Genomic DNA, 13493 nt, shown 5'->3' with positions numbered 1-13493 from the left:
GCTGCGGACGGGCGCTCCTGGCTGTCGTCTCCTGGAGGGAGCCACACCCATCCTCCCCAGGGCCCCAAGGGTCAAGACCTAGCCAGCGGCTCCTTGCCGCTCCTTTGTTACTTTCTGCAGGAGGAGTTGGTCTTCATTTCCCCTTGGTGACACCTGTCTCCTAATCACCCCTTCCTCCAGTGCCAGCGAGCGCTGGGAGGAGCCAGGCTTAAAAGAAAAAAGATGGTCCCCTAGTCAAAGCGAAGGAGGTAAAGACCAAGGAAAAGTCCCCTGAGGACCCAAAGATGGTTCAGGAAGGCCACTTAGTGGAACTGTATTCGCGTAACCAGGTTAGTATAGCCCTGGGCTGAGAGATCATATCACTGTCTTCCTAACCAGCTCTCCAAAAGTTTGACAAAGAAGGTTGATAGGAAAGGGGACGCCAGATAAAATTTTGAAACGAAGGAATTTGCCTTTGGTGTCGGATTCCACCTGTCTAGGCGGGTGCCCACAGCTCTCCCATTATCAGGCCAGTCTGTCTGGAACTTGCCTGTCCAGTGGTCAAAAAGCCCTGGAATGTGTTGTTGGGCCTGGTTCTACCGGGTCACCTTGGTGGCCTGGGGGAATTGGACTTTAAGGTGGTGGGGAAGGTTTAGAGCAATGGTTCTCAACCTTCCTGATGCTTCGGCCCTTTGATACAGTCCCTCGGGTTGTGGTGACCCCACCCATAAAAGTATTGGCATTGCTACTTCAGAATTTTGCTACTGTTATGAATCACAAAATTAATATCTGTGTTTTCCGATGATCTTAGGTGACCTCTGTGAAGGGGTTTTTCAATTCCCAAAGGGTTTTGACCCATGAGTTAAGAACCACTGACCTAGGGAGAAAAAAAAAAAAAAAACTCTTTTCTTTGATCCACACTGTGTGTGCCCAGCCTGACAACCCAAATCAGCGAAGTCCAAGAAGAGCACCAAGACTACAAAATTGTCCCTGGCCTGTACAATGACCACAGTGAATATACACACACTGCAACAGAAAGAGAAAGACAGAAAGACTCTTCATGAGCTTATGTTATGGTGTGCAAGGTACTGGGTTCAAGCCCCAGGACTGGAATACTCTGCATCTTTGGAGGTCTTGCCTCTGTTGATCTCACGCTCAGGAAGCCACAGCCACTACCTTAACTTGGCTGGTGGTTTCCCTAGAGGCCTGCAGGTCAGGGGGCTTCAAGTGCTCTCTTCCTCTCCTGGGGCTCATCAAGGGACAGAGGCCTGGGAAAGGGACTTTGAGAAGGATGGGACTGGAAAGGACTTTGCTCTGAACTTCTTCTCTCTTGTCTACAGAAACTTGACCAACAGAACCGTAACCAGTCCGCAAATTCTAGGCATGTATGTAGGCATTGAAACAACACAGTTTCCAGCAGTCAAGTTATAAGAAGTAAAAAAGACATAGAAGGGCTAGGCATGGTGGCTCACACCCATTGTCCCAACACTTGAGAGGCTAAAGCCTGTTGTCATTCAAGCCATACCAGGCTATAAAGTAAGACCTTGTCTCAAGAAGAAGAAGAAGAAATGAAGAAAAGAGGAAATGAGAGAAAAAGGAATGAACTTTATCATATGTTTAAACCAATAAATCCAAATAAGATTATCTCAACACATTATCCATCTTTTAAAATATGAGGCCAGTGGTAGAGGGCATGGAGAGATGAATCAGCCTTTATGAGCACTGACTGATCTTCCAAGGGACTTGAGTTCAATTCCTAGCACCCACATGGTAACCCACAATTCTACCTCCCGTTTCAGGGACCCGATGCCCTCTTCTGGACCCTCTGGGTACCCATGTCACACACAGTACACAGACATACATGCCGACAGAACACTCGTACACAGAAGACAATTCTTTTTAATGAAGCAAGGGGCGGAGAAATGGCTGGCTCAGTGGGTAGACATGCTGTCGTGAAGCCTGATGTCCTGGGTTTTATCCCCGAGTCCCACATAGCAGAGGAGAGAAACACTTCTGCAAATCGTCCTCTGACCTCCACATGTGTGTTGTGGCAAGGACTCACACACTATATAAATAAGTGCACACATAGATGTAATTTTAAATTGGCTTTAATTCTGAATAAAATACAAATCTAGACATGATGACATGTGACCACCATCCCAGCACGTGGCAGACTAACACTGGAGGATGTTGAGTTCAGTCATATCCTGAGCTACGTAGTGAGGCTTTGCAGAGAAAATTATTAAGTTATTTTTGCATTATTTTGTCACATTATGACCTCAAAAATTCATGCCGCTTTAGACCAGTCACATATCAGGGGACCAAAAGTCATGTGCGGTTCGTGGCTGCCACCCTGGACAGCACAGAGCTAGCTGTCACTGAGGGCACTTCTAGCCCTGTTTTAGGGTCTGAGTCACTATGTCTGGGGTGAGGCTCATGACGTCAAGTAGAGGACGTCAGGTCTGAGGAGGAAGCAAGAGCAGAGAGGACAAGATTTCTTCGTTGCCACTGGCAACTTTCTCTGATGCCCGTTGTGCCCTAAAATACAGAGTCTAAATGATGTCTGGCTGACTGGTCCAGGCTCGTGACTAAGAGACACCCTTGTATGGGAAGGCGCTCTCTCGCGCCCTCGCTCTCCTTATATTTCACTTTGTCATTGACTTTGGATGCCCACCTGTCAGGTAGGAATTTCCTCCTAATTAAAACATTTTGGTCCTGGAGGAAAATCCGTAAGATTCGGGGCGCGAATGAGAGTTACCCAGCCCCACCCCAAGGTTACAGAGCAGTTAACAATTATTAGAGAGTAGAGACTCTCTGGTGAGATGCTTGCAAGCTGGGCGGGGAAGCAGCAAGGGTACTTTGATGAGTCACCACCCAGGGCTGGAGTGGACTTTTCAGTGCTCCCTTTGAGTCACCCGTGCTCCTGTAAGTGACCCTTTACCCCTGTTCGTAACCCAGTGAGCTCACTGGTTCACTAGGCTAGACTTGGGTGGAACTGTTTCTTAGATCTATAGTCAGTGTCCTGTCTGGCCTGAGCACAGTTGTTCATGTCATCTCAGGAAAAGTTCTGGAACACTGCCTTGGCCTTTAAGCACCCCTTCCTATCCTCCTTTGGTTCTTTAAAACGTATTTTGTTTTATGTGCATGAGTGTTCTGCTTGTATGTATGTATAAATGAATGAATGAATGTATGTATGTGTACCAAGTGAATTCCTGGTACCCAAGGAGGTCACAAGAGGATATCGAATCCCCTGGAACTGGAGTTACAGATGATTGTGAGTGTCCATGTGGGTGTTGGGAACCAAACCTGGATCTTCTGTAAAAGCAACCAGTGTTCTTAACCACTAAGCCATTCTACCATCCTGTGTTGTTTATAAAGTGGGCCTGTGAGTCACCCATAGTGGATCACACAATGGGAGGCTATGACAAGGAGATTGCTATGAGTTTAAGGCCATCCTGGGCTAGAGGTGAATTCAAGTGTTGTGGAATAATCTTTTTGTACACTGTGAAGATCTGTAATTCTGATTGGTTTAATAAAAAGTTAAACAGCCAATAGCTAGGCAGGATGTCCAGGCAGACGGGATGCTGGGAAGAAGAAAGCCAGATGCAGATTCCAGAAGCAGGATGGGCAAATAGAAATTAGGTAAAGAACACGTAAAAAACCATAGATTAAAAACTGTGGGTTAATTTAAGTTATAAGAGCTAGTTAGAAACAAGCCTGAGCTATTGACCAAGCTTTCATAATTGATTATGAGTCTCTCATGTCTGTTTTTTTGTGTGTGTGTGAGCTGGTGTCCCAAAGAAAAATCCACCTACATTCAAGGACAGCTCAAGCTACAGTGTAAAACCCTGTCTCAAAGCAAAACAAAAATAGTAATTACAAAAAACCAGGTGTGGTAGCCTACATGTGTGATCCAGCACTCAGGAGATGGCCAAAAGCAGGCCAGGAATTCAAAGCCAGTCAGGCTGGCTACATGGAAGGTGAAGGCCAGCCTAGGATACACGAGAGCCTTTCTCAAAAAGCAAAGCATCAGGGCTGGAGAGGTGGCTCAGCAGTTGAGAGCACTGACTGCTCTTCCAGAGGAACTAAACTCTGGTCTAGTTCCCAGCACCCATATGAAGAATCACAACTGGCTGTAACTCCAGTTCCAGGGGATCTGACCTCCATGGATAACATACGCACAAGTGATGTACTTATATACATGCAGGCAAGAACTCATACACGTAAAAATAAAAATAAATCTTTAAAAAACAAACCATGATGTAGCCTGACAGTGGTGGTGGTGCACCCCTTTAATTGCAGCACTCAGGAGATAGAGGCAGGCAGATCTCTGAATTCAAGGACAGCCTGGTCCACAGAGTGAGTTCCAGGACAGCCAGAGCTACACAGAGAAACCCTGTCTCAAAAAAAAAAAAAAAAGTGAACTTGGGGAAGGAGAGATGACTTAGCAGTTAAGAGCAATGTGTTCTCTTCCAGAGGACCCCCAATGCACATAAAATAAAGTTAAATTTTTTAAAGTAAACTGATAAAAATCAAAGAAAGAACTCTTTCAAAAAAAAAAAAAAACAGGGTGTATCTGTAACTCCCGATCCAAAGGATCTGATGCCCTTTGACCACAACAGACACTGCACACCCACGGTACACATACATACATGCAGGCAAGCATTCCCACACAGTTAAAAGAAATAAATCTTTAAAAACCGTTAAACACCGAATGTGACACCCTCGCCATGCCCAGTGGAGAGGACACAAGGTCACTGTGAATACAAAGCAGAGGCTTCGAGGCTACTGATGTCTACTTGGGCAATGAGGCAAAGATGCTGGATTTCTTGTTTTATCTTTACATATTCTACCTATTTGGCAGTATTGAGCATTTCATAACAAATAACAACTATAAACACTAAAAAGAAAGACATCCAGGGCTTGGTAGCACATATTGCTGCAATCCTAACCTGCGAGACAGAGGCGGGAGGACCAGTGTTCAGGGCCACCCTCAGCAGTGTGGCAAGTTCAGGGCTGTATTGAGACTTCATCTCGGAGAAAGAGAGATTCGGGGTCTAGGACATATCTTACTTAGTGGGAAAACACTTGCCTAGCATGCAAAAGGCACAGGGCCCTGCACCCCAAATAAATAATACATAATTTATAGCAATAAATAATTTATAAATTGTAGATAAACAGATAATACGGTTGCAATAAGTAAGTAGATAATAGGTTGTAAATGCAAAAACATAGGAATTAGTGAAAGAAATAGTTTAAACTGTAGTCTGGAATCCCAGGCTGCATCCAGTTCAAGCTGTCCTGAAGTGGGGCTGCACGCCTGACTGGAAGTGAGGATGAGAGACGAGAGAGAATGAGCGGAAGAGCCTCCTTCGGCTGCAGGCCAGCTGGGAGCCTTATGCTATCTGAGGCTGGATGCAGCTCTGCCTCAGTCTGGGGGTCCAGGATCTCCAACACCTCCGTCAATGGCCTTCCACAAACCACCAGTCTGGAGGGCAGAAATCCAGAGGCTCTATCAGTGGCCTCAGCTTGGCTCACCCCTACCTCAGAATGCTGGGTTCTCCTCTTTTTGTGCGTATGGGGGGATGGGTGACAGGACTTGGTAGCCTAGGCTGGCTTCCGACTCCTCCTGCAGCCATAGCTGGCTTTGAGGTGCTGTCTCTTGCCAGCACGCGACACTCCTTTTTCTCCACTAGCAAGATGGAGGGTGCTGGTGCCTGCGAAATGGCTTGTACTCTTCCTGTGAGGGCCTGGGTTGGATTGCCAGCACCCACATCTGGCAGCACACAGCTCCCTGTAGAACCAGCTCCAGAGCTGTCGGGCACATACACTTAAAAAAAATCTAAATTTGAAAGGGGAGATGATGAAGGGCGCTATTGAGTGTGGTGCCCTACACTTACAGCCTTAGCACTTGAGAGATAGAGGCAGAAAGGTCCAGAGCTCAAGAGCATCCTTGGCTATGTGTCAGACTAGGAGCCGCCTGGGTTACACAGGACCCTGTGCTTTGTCTTCTTTTGTTTCTGAGACAGAGTCTCACTACATAGCCCGGGGCTGGCCTGGAATTCACCATGTAGACCAGGCTAGCCTAATTGAGATCTGCCTGCCCCTGGTATTAAGGGCTTGCACTCCCATATCCAACACTGTCTTATGTTGGGAGCTGTGAACCCCCAGATCCTGAATTTCTTGTAAACAACTTGTTTTCCCCTGATCTGAATGCCTACAGCTGCTCTGAGCACGAGATCCTCAGGAGTTCCTGATGGCAGGGGAATGGTTTCTGGTGCGTTGGCTGGGGCGTGGCTATCCCTATATAAGCTGCCCCTGGACACAATAAAAGGGCATTCTTGGGGCATTCCTGTTTCAAAGATGACTCTTGTCTCTGTGTGTTTCAGTCTCCAGCCCCCTACCTGGTTCACGAACTGTATGGTGGCACAGAGTGCAGACGGGCATGGTGCGCCGCAGTCTTTTTTTTTTTTTTTTCTGGTTTTTCGAGACAGGGTTTCTCTGTAGCTTTGGAGCCTGTCCTGGAACTGGCTCTTGTAGACCAGGCTGGTCTCCAACTCACAGAGATCTGCCTGCTTCTGCCTCCTGCCCGGCTCACAGTCTTATTTTTAAGTCTAGGAAAGATCCTTCAGTCTCTGCCCTCTGAAAGAAATTTTCATATTTATGCAGCCATTAGGGAGCTATATAACTGTAGGATTAAAAAGTCCAAGCTAACTGCCAGGTTTTGAAAAAAAACCCATCAGTCCCTGAGCTTGAAAACCCACCAATCCCTGCACCCACCCAAGCTCAGGACTTAAAATTCTGCCAATCCCCACACTGGAAATCTCGACTCTGTAAAGCCCCACCCCCTATAGGTCTGTCTCCCACCCACTCAGTTCTCTACTGTTTCTCTCCCAAGCAGAGGGAGCCAGCGTCTTGTGTCTTCCCCATTAACTCTCTTGTGTGAGGTTTGTGTGCAGTGCAGTGTGACTCTGTGGTATTTCCTTGGCTCTCAACTGCCAGGATACCTGCAGCACTTCCTCTGGGGAAACTTTTCCCCTCAGAGCCGTGACACTTAGAATAACTGTGCTGGGAATCAAATAAAGTTGTGTACAAGGGGCTCTGTCTAGCAGGGCGACAGAAGTAATAAAACAAAGACCAAGGTATTGGGTTAGGTATCACACTGAGGAAAACACAAGGACCCTAGCCAGACACAAAAGGTCACAATCAAGAGTCCCTGTGGAGCCGAGCCTGGTCCTCTGTGTCTGCAACCCTAGCTACTCGGGAGCCCACAGAAGGAGGGCAGCAACTGCAAGGCCTGCCTGAGCTATCTGGAGCCTGAGCTATCAGCTGGAGGCCAGCCTGAACAGGTTAGCAAGACCCCTGTCTCACACTAGAAAGTAGAAAGGAAATTGGAGATGTAACTCACTTGCCTGGCACTTGCAAGGTCATAGGTTCAATTCCCAGTACTGCAAGAAAGGAAAAGAATAAGAGAAAAGATTCCCTGTGGAGAACAGTTAGACCTCACTGAGGAGACAGGCCTAAGCATGGAAGTGACGTGAAGAACAGGAAGAGAGAAAGGCATTCCAAACAGACAGGGCCCAACGCGCAAAAACACGGAGGCAGGAGCAGCTCAGCCATTGCTAACCTGGGAACATGAGTGAGATGGCGGCGAGGCTAAAGCTGGGGAGGGAGCCAGTGGGCAGTGAGCTTCAATTTCCAGATTCTTCTCAGAGGCAGAGAAGGCCTGCTGCCGGGAATTAACCACCACCATACCACACCTCCAATGAGGAGGAGGAGACCACCGTCATGGAGGAGGCACACACAGGTCTTGGAGAGACAGGGGCACAGATAAGAGTTACGTTTCCACACGGCAAGGAATACCAAGACAACTGGCAGCCCCCAGAATTGAGTCAGTGGCCACACTGACCGCTGACTTTCAGCCCCAGAACTTGGAGGAAATGGTCTCAAGCCATCCCACTTGTCATACAGAGTCATTCATCATCACAGCGCACTAACCCGTGACCTCCACACTCCAGGAATATGGACGGCATTTGCATATTACAGCAGATGATGGGGGCTTCTCAGAAGCCCCAGAGGCACTCCAGGAGTCTCGAGCTTAATCTCCCAGTGGCCATGGTTTCACCTCCCCACCCTCCCCAGGTGGAAGGGAGAGGACTGGGGTGCTCAGGGGTGCAGTCTGCAAGGACCCAGAACTTGCGGTCAGCTTCAGGCTGCCAGCCACCAGCTCCACCCCTGCAGTATCTCCTCATCAGACGGTTTTAACAGCGCTCTCACCTGGGCTCAGCTTTCCCCACCTTTTCTTCGATGTACTTTAACTATGAGCTGATTCTGAGTCTTAATCCCAAGGCGAGTTGTTGCCCTTTTTTTTTTTTTTTTTTTTTTTACTTGACTTGGTTTTAGAGACAGTCTCCTTGTGTGGCCCAAGCGGGCTTCGACTTGAGGCTGTCCACCTGCTTCAGTTACTTGAGAGGTGGGGTTGCAGGCATGTGCCACAACACTCCACCCCAAGAGCAGTGCTGAACCCGGTAAATTGCTGCTAGCAGCACCAAGGTTAGGTTAGAAAGCACAGAAAGTGCTCTAACTGGTTCAGTGACATGAAACCCAAGGCAGCTGCAAGATTCTCTTCTTCCCAGTCCTCAGAACAAAACAGCTCATCCAGAGGATGGATCTGCCCTGATTTCTCTCTGCCTCTTCTGCGCAGCTCAGGAAGGCAGACAGCTGTGCCTGGCCAGGAAGTCCACAACATGCCAGGTCATCTTTCATTCAAGCCTCTTCTCTCTCTACTTTCTCTCTCTCTCTCTCTCTCTCTCTCCCTCCCTCTCTCTCTCTTTCTCTCCCTCTTTCTTTCTCTCTTTCTTTCTTTCTTTCTTTCCTGCCACATGTGAGATTCTAGGTCCCATTGTCCCTGTACAAATTAATCAGTTTTTAATTAATTAAAAATCTTTCTTCCAGATAGGGTCTATCACTTTATGGCCCAAAGCCTGTGTCCTGGAACTCACCATTAATCCCAAACCAACCTCATATCTGGTGACCCTCCAGCCTCAGCCCCCCAAGTGCTCGGATTACAGGAGAGAGCCACGGCACTGACCAGTTTTCAGTTCAATCCCTGGAGCCAATGTAATGGAAGGAGAGGATCAATTCTCATAAACTGTCATGTGAACACTAGAAATAGAGCCCAGGTCTGCTCTTAACCCCTGAGCCATGTCTCCAGCCCAATTTGTTGAGTTTGAGAAATGGATACAGCTGTACAGCTCCAGGGATTGAACTCAAGTTGTTGGGCTTGGCCACAAGCACCTTTAACAGATAAGCCATCTTGCCAACCCTCGGGGCTTTTCTCTGTTGTGTTTCCTGGTGAAGGCAGAGGCCCCAGCCCAGCTGAACTGGATAGATGGAACACTTCCGTGGTACAAAGGTCTTGAGTTGGAGACCGGTCTAGACTTGGTGGCAAAGCCCTGCTTAAGAAGAGAAGGAGGTTGAGTGGGAGGGACGGGAATAAAAATTAATAGAAAATTAACATGAATTTTCCAACCCCCAGCGAAGTTTGGAATTAATCAATTGTCATTTCTCCAAAGAGGGAAACAAGAGAAAACCACACATCGAGTGAAGGCCTACTGTGCAGTAGGGTCCTTTCCAGAACAGTAGAACTAAGGAGGGCTAATCGTGCGTTTGCTCTGCACACTTGACGCCTGCTATGCCGCACACAGGTTGTGTGTCTGATGAAGCATGCGGCGAATGAAAGGGCTGCCCCACGTCGGCAAACGGTTCGCATCACAGAGCCCTTCCGTGAGAAATCAATCCACAGGGTAGCCACTTTACGACGTTTCTTCCTTTGGTGGCTAAGTCTGTGTGTTGGTGGGAATCTCAAAAACAGCCAAAAGGGCTGGCTGGTTGGCATCTCAGAGGGGACAGCATCAGATAACCCTCTGTTATTGTCCCCAAGCAATAATTGAGTCTGGCTCTGTCCGCCTCCCAGTGCACCTGCTGACACAGGATCTTGTCTGATTCACTGACTAATTCCAAGAACAACACAGATCCAAGGAAGACTGAGACTCTGTGGGGACTCTGGACCGGTAAAACACCTCAGGCCCCTTTGGGGACACCCTGTGTTGGCACTGCCCAAGCCGTCCCGCCCCTGGCAGGCAGGCAGGCAGCAGAACAAGGATACTTTTGGGTTCTGAACTTTGCCAGCCTTTTCCTTGTTTCTCTTGCGGTAGCCCAAACCACTGAGATCTTTTTAAGAAGCCGATGGGTGTGGCCTTGGAAGGAGTCAGCATAAACAGGGTCCCACAAAGGAACTCCCAGCCTGACTGTGGTTCACCTGAGAAAGAGCTTAGGAACCCAGACCTGTGGGAATCTCTTTTCCACGACAGACAAGGAGAGACATCTTCCCACAAAACTCTAGAACTGGGCAAGCATGTGCATTTGCGTAAGCATATGCGCATGCGCGTGCAGAAAGTCATTCTCCTCGTCAGACCCAAGCTGGAGGGAGCATTTGGGCTGGCATAGCTATCTTTGTCTGTCTTTTGAGATGAAGTCTTACCAAATAGCCTGACTGACCTAGACTGTGATATGTAGATCAGATTGGTCTGAACTTTTGGAAATCCTCCTGCCCAGTACTGGAATTATAGTCTCGTGCTTTTTCCCCCTTGTTTTGTTTTTTAATTATGTTCATTTACTTAATTTTCTTTTTTGTTTGTTTGTTTTGTTTTGTTCTAAGACGGGGTCTCGCTACATAGCCCTGGCTGTCCTGGAACTCACTCTGTAGATCAGAGAGTGAACTCAAAGAGATTCACCTGCCTCTGCCTCCCAAGTGCTGTGATTGAAGGTCAGTGACACCATGCCTAACTTTATTTTCTATTTATTTATTATATGTATGCATGTTTTACTTGCATATATGTCTATGCACCCTCAGAGTGCCTGGTGCCCTCGGAGGCTGGAAGATGGAGGAAGAGCTCTTGGAACTGGAGTTACTTACAGACTATTGTGAGCTGCAGTGTGTGTGTGTGTGTGTGTGTGTGTGTGTGTGTGTCCATGCCAGGGGACAGAGAAAGCAATGGAGATCAAAGAATAACCTTCATGCATCGCTTCTCTCTTTTTCACGTGTAGATCCTGAGATCAAACCCAGATCATCAGGCTGGGCAGCAAGAGGCTTGAACTCCTGCGCCATCTTGCCAGTCCATTGTCTTTTAAATATTAATAAATTAATTTAGTACGTTTGTGTGAGTGTACGGGAACACAGGTCTCACAGATGCTCAAGCGAGAACATGAACGCAGAGGCCAGAAAGGGCCCGGGTGTCCTTTTCTGTCACTTTCCAGTCATTCCCTTGAGGCAAGGTCTCTTCCTGAAGCTGGAGCTCTTGCTTTCTCGGGTAAGCCGGAAGCCAGGGAGCCCCTGTGTTCCTCCTGTGTCTTCCTGCCCTGCATATTCTTCTTCTGTGGCTGTGTCAGAACGCTGGTCCTCACTCTTAATGACTGAGCCATCTCTCCAGATCCTTTCTTGTTAGTTTATTTTTTATTTTCATGTGTTTGTTTTCTTTTTCAAGACAGGGTTTTATGCTGTAGTCCTGAACTCCCTATTTAGTACAGTAATTTAGCCCAGCCTCAAATCTGCAGCTATCCTCCTGCCTCAGATTCTTGAGTTCTAGGATTGCAGGCACACGACAATCTTCCAAAGACTTTCCCACACTTCCAAATTCCCACCACCCAACAACTGTGATGTCAGAACAACTGTGTTCAGCAAAAGCCCAAAGTTGGCTAAACATGAAAGCTGGCTATAATCCATTCTCTAACCAAATATGTGACCTTACACAGTTATTTAATCTGCTTCCTTATCTGTAAGTGGAAACAACTATTCTTGCTTTTTAAAATAAGCCAGTAATCATATGGGAAGCAGGACACCTAGCACAGTATTTGGCCTGCGGTGTGGCATCAAGACAGTAGCATCAGGTGGGACCAAGCTTAACCATTGAGACAACAGAAGTTCAGACAGACTCATGTTGTATTAGGCCCCAAGTCTGAATGGTGGGGGCCGGTACTCGAACCATGATCTCTAGACTCCTGTTCCAGAAAGCCAGTTACAGTGTTACCCATCTAAAGATAGGTTTTCTTTTTACAGCAAGGTCTCATTCTACAGCCCAGGCTGGCCTGGGACTCACTATGTACCCCAGGCTGGCCTCCAACTTGTATGTAGTCTTCCTGCCTCAGTTTCCCAGGTGCTGGAATTACAGACGTGAAATCACCACATTCTCTCTGTAGCCTTGGTTGTCCTGGAGTTTGCAGGGTAGACCAGGCTGGCCTCACACTCATAGATTCACCTGCCCCCGCCTCCCCAGTGCTTGGATTAAAGACATGTGACACAGCTGCCTGAGATTTGTTTATTTTTAATTTGTGTGTGTGTGCGTGCGTGTGCGTGCACATGTATGTGCACATATGTACACGTGGCTTGTGCCATGGCATGCCTATGGGGGGTCAAAGGACAATCCACAGGAAACCACTTCTCTTCTACCCTGTGGGTCCAGGGAATTGAACTTGGGCTTGGTCAAAGCGTCTTTATGCCCTGAGCTATCTTGCCAGGCTTGTACACAGCTTTCAGTGTCCAAAGGGTCCTCTTCAAGCGGCATGAAGTACGCAACAGTAATGTGTCAGCCCAGAGTGAGAAAGATAGGGTCAGCCCTGGAGTATAAATATTTCCCAAATTTTGGCAGTCTGTGTGAAGCTTATTCTTATTACAAAAGGAAATTATTTTTAAAATGATAATCTTTTCTTTTCACTAAAAAGTATCACGCAATAAACATTAGGAAGAATAAGCAGTTTGGGGCTTTTTTTTAGTTTATGTTTGTGTAAGTGTGTGTGTGTGTGTGTGTGTGTGTGTGTGTGTGTGTGCATGAGTGCAGGTGTCTGTGGAAGAGACAGCCATCAGACACCCTGGAACAGAAGTTACATGGTGCTGGGAACTGAACTCAGGTCCTCAGAACAAAACAGCTTGTGTTATTAACCAGTTGACCGTCATTCCTGCTCCAAGAATAGTTCTGTTTTGTTTAAACCAGTTTAGTCTCTATTACATGACAGTGACATCTGATAGCCAGACATTTTGGCTTCCAAACAGACTTAAAGTTTTGTCTTATTTTTTAACAGGCCAGAATCTCTACAAACTAGCTATTCATTGTCTTCACTTATGTTGGTAGTTTTTTGCTTGCTGCTTGCTTGCTTGCTTGCTTGCTTGGTTTGGTTTGGTTTTGGAGACCGGGATTCATGTAACTCAGGCTAGCCTTAAACTTGCTATACAGTCTAGGCTACCAAGCTTGCCTCAAACTGCTGGGCATCCTCTTGCCTCCCTAGTGCTGGTACCAGCCCACCAATGTAGTAATAAGGGCGGCGGGGCTGCGTCCCCGGCACCCGGCCGCCCCCACGGCTAGCTTTACCCAAAATAATTACACGGACACTGTATTCTTTTAAGCACTGCTTGGCCCTTTAGCTCTAGCCCTTACTGGTTAATTCTGATATCCCGATCA

This window comes from Microtus oregoni, unplaced genomic scaffold, assembly GCF_018167655.1.
Source record: "Microtus oregoni isolate MIOR12 unplaced genomic scaffold, Mior012 000002F_ref0000024, whole genome shotgun sequence".
Taxonomy (NCBI): Eukaryota; Metazoa; Chordata; class Mammalia; order Rodentia; family Cricetidae; genus Microtus; species Microtus oregoni.
The sequence above is the reverse complement of the archived record's forward strand: the minus strand, read 5'-3'. Positions refer to the sequence as shown.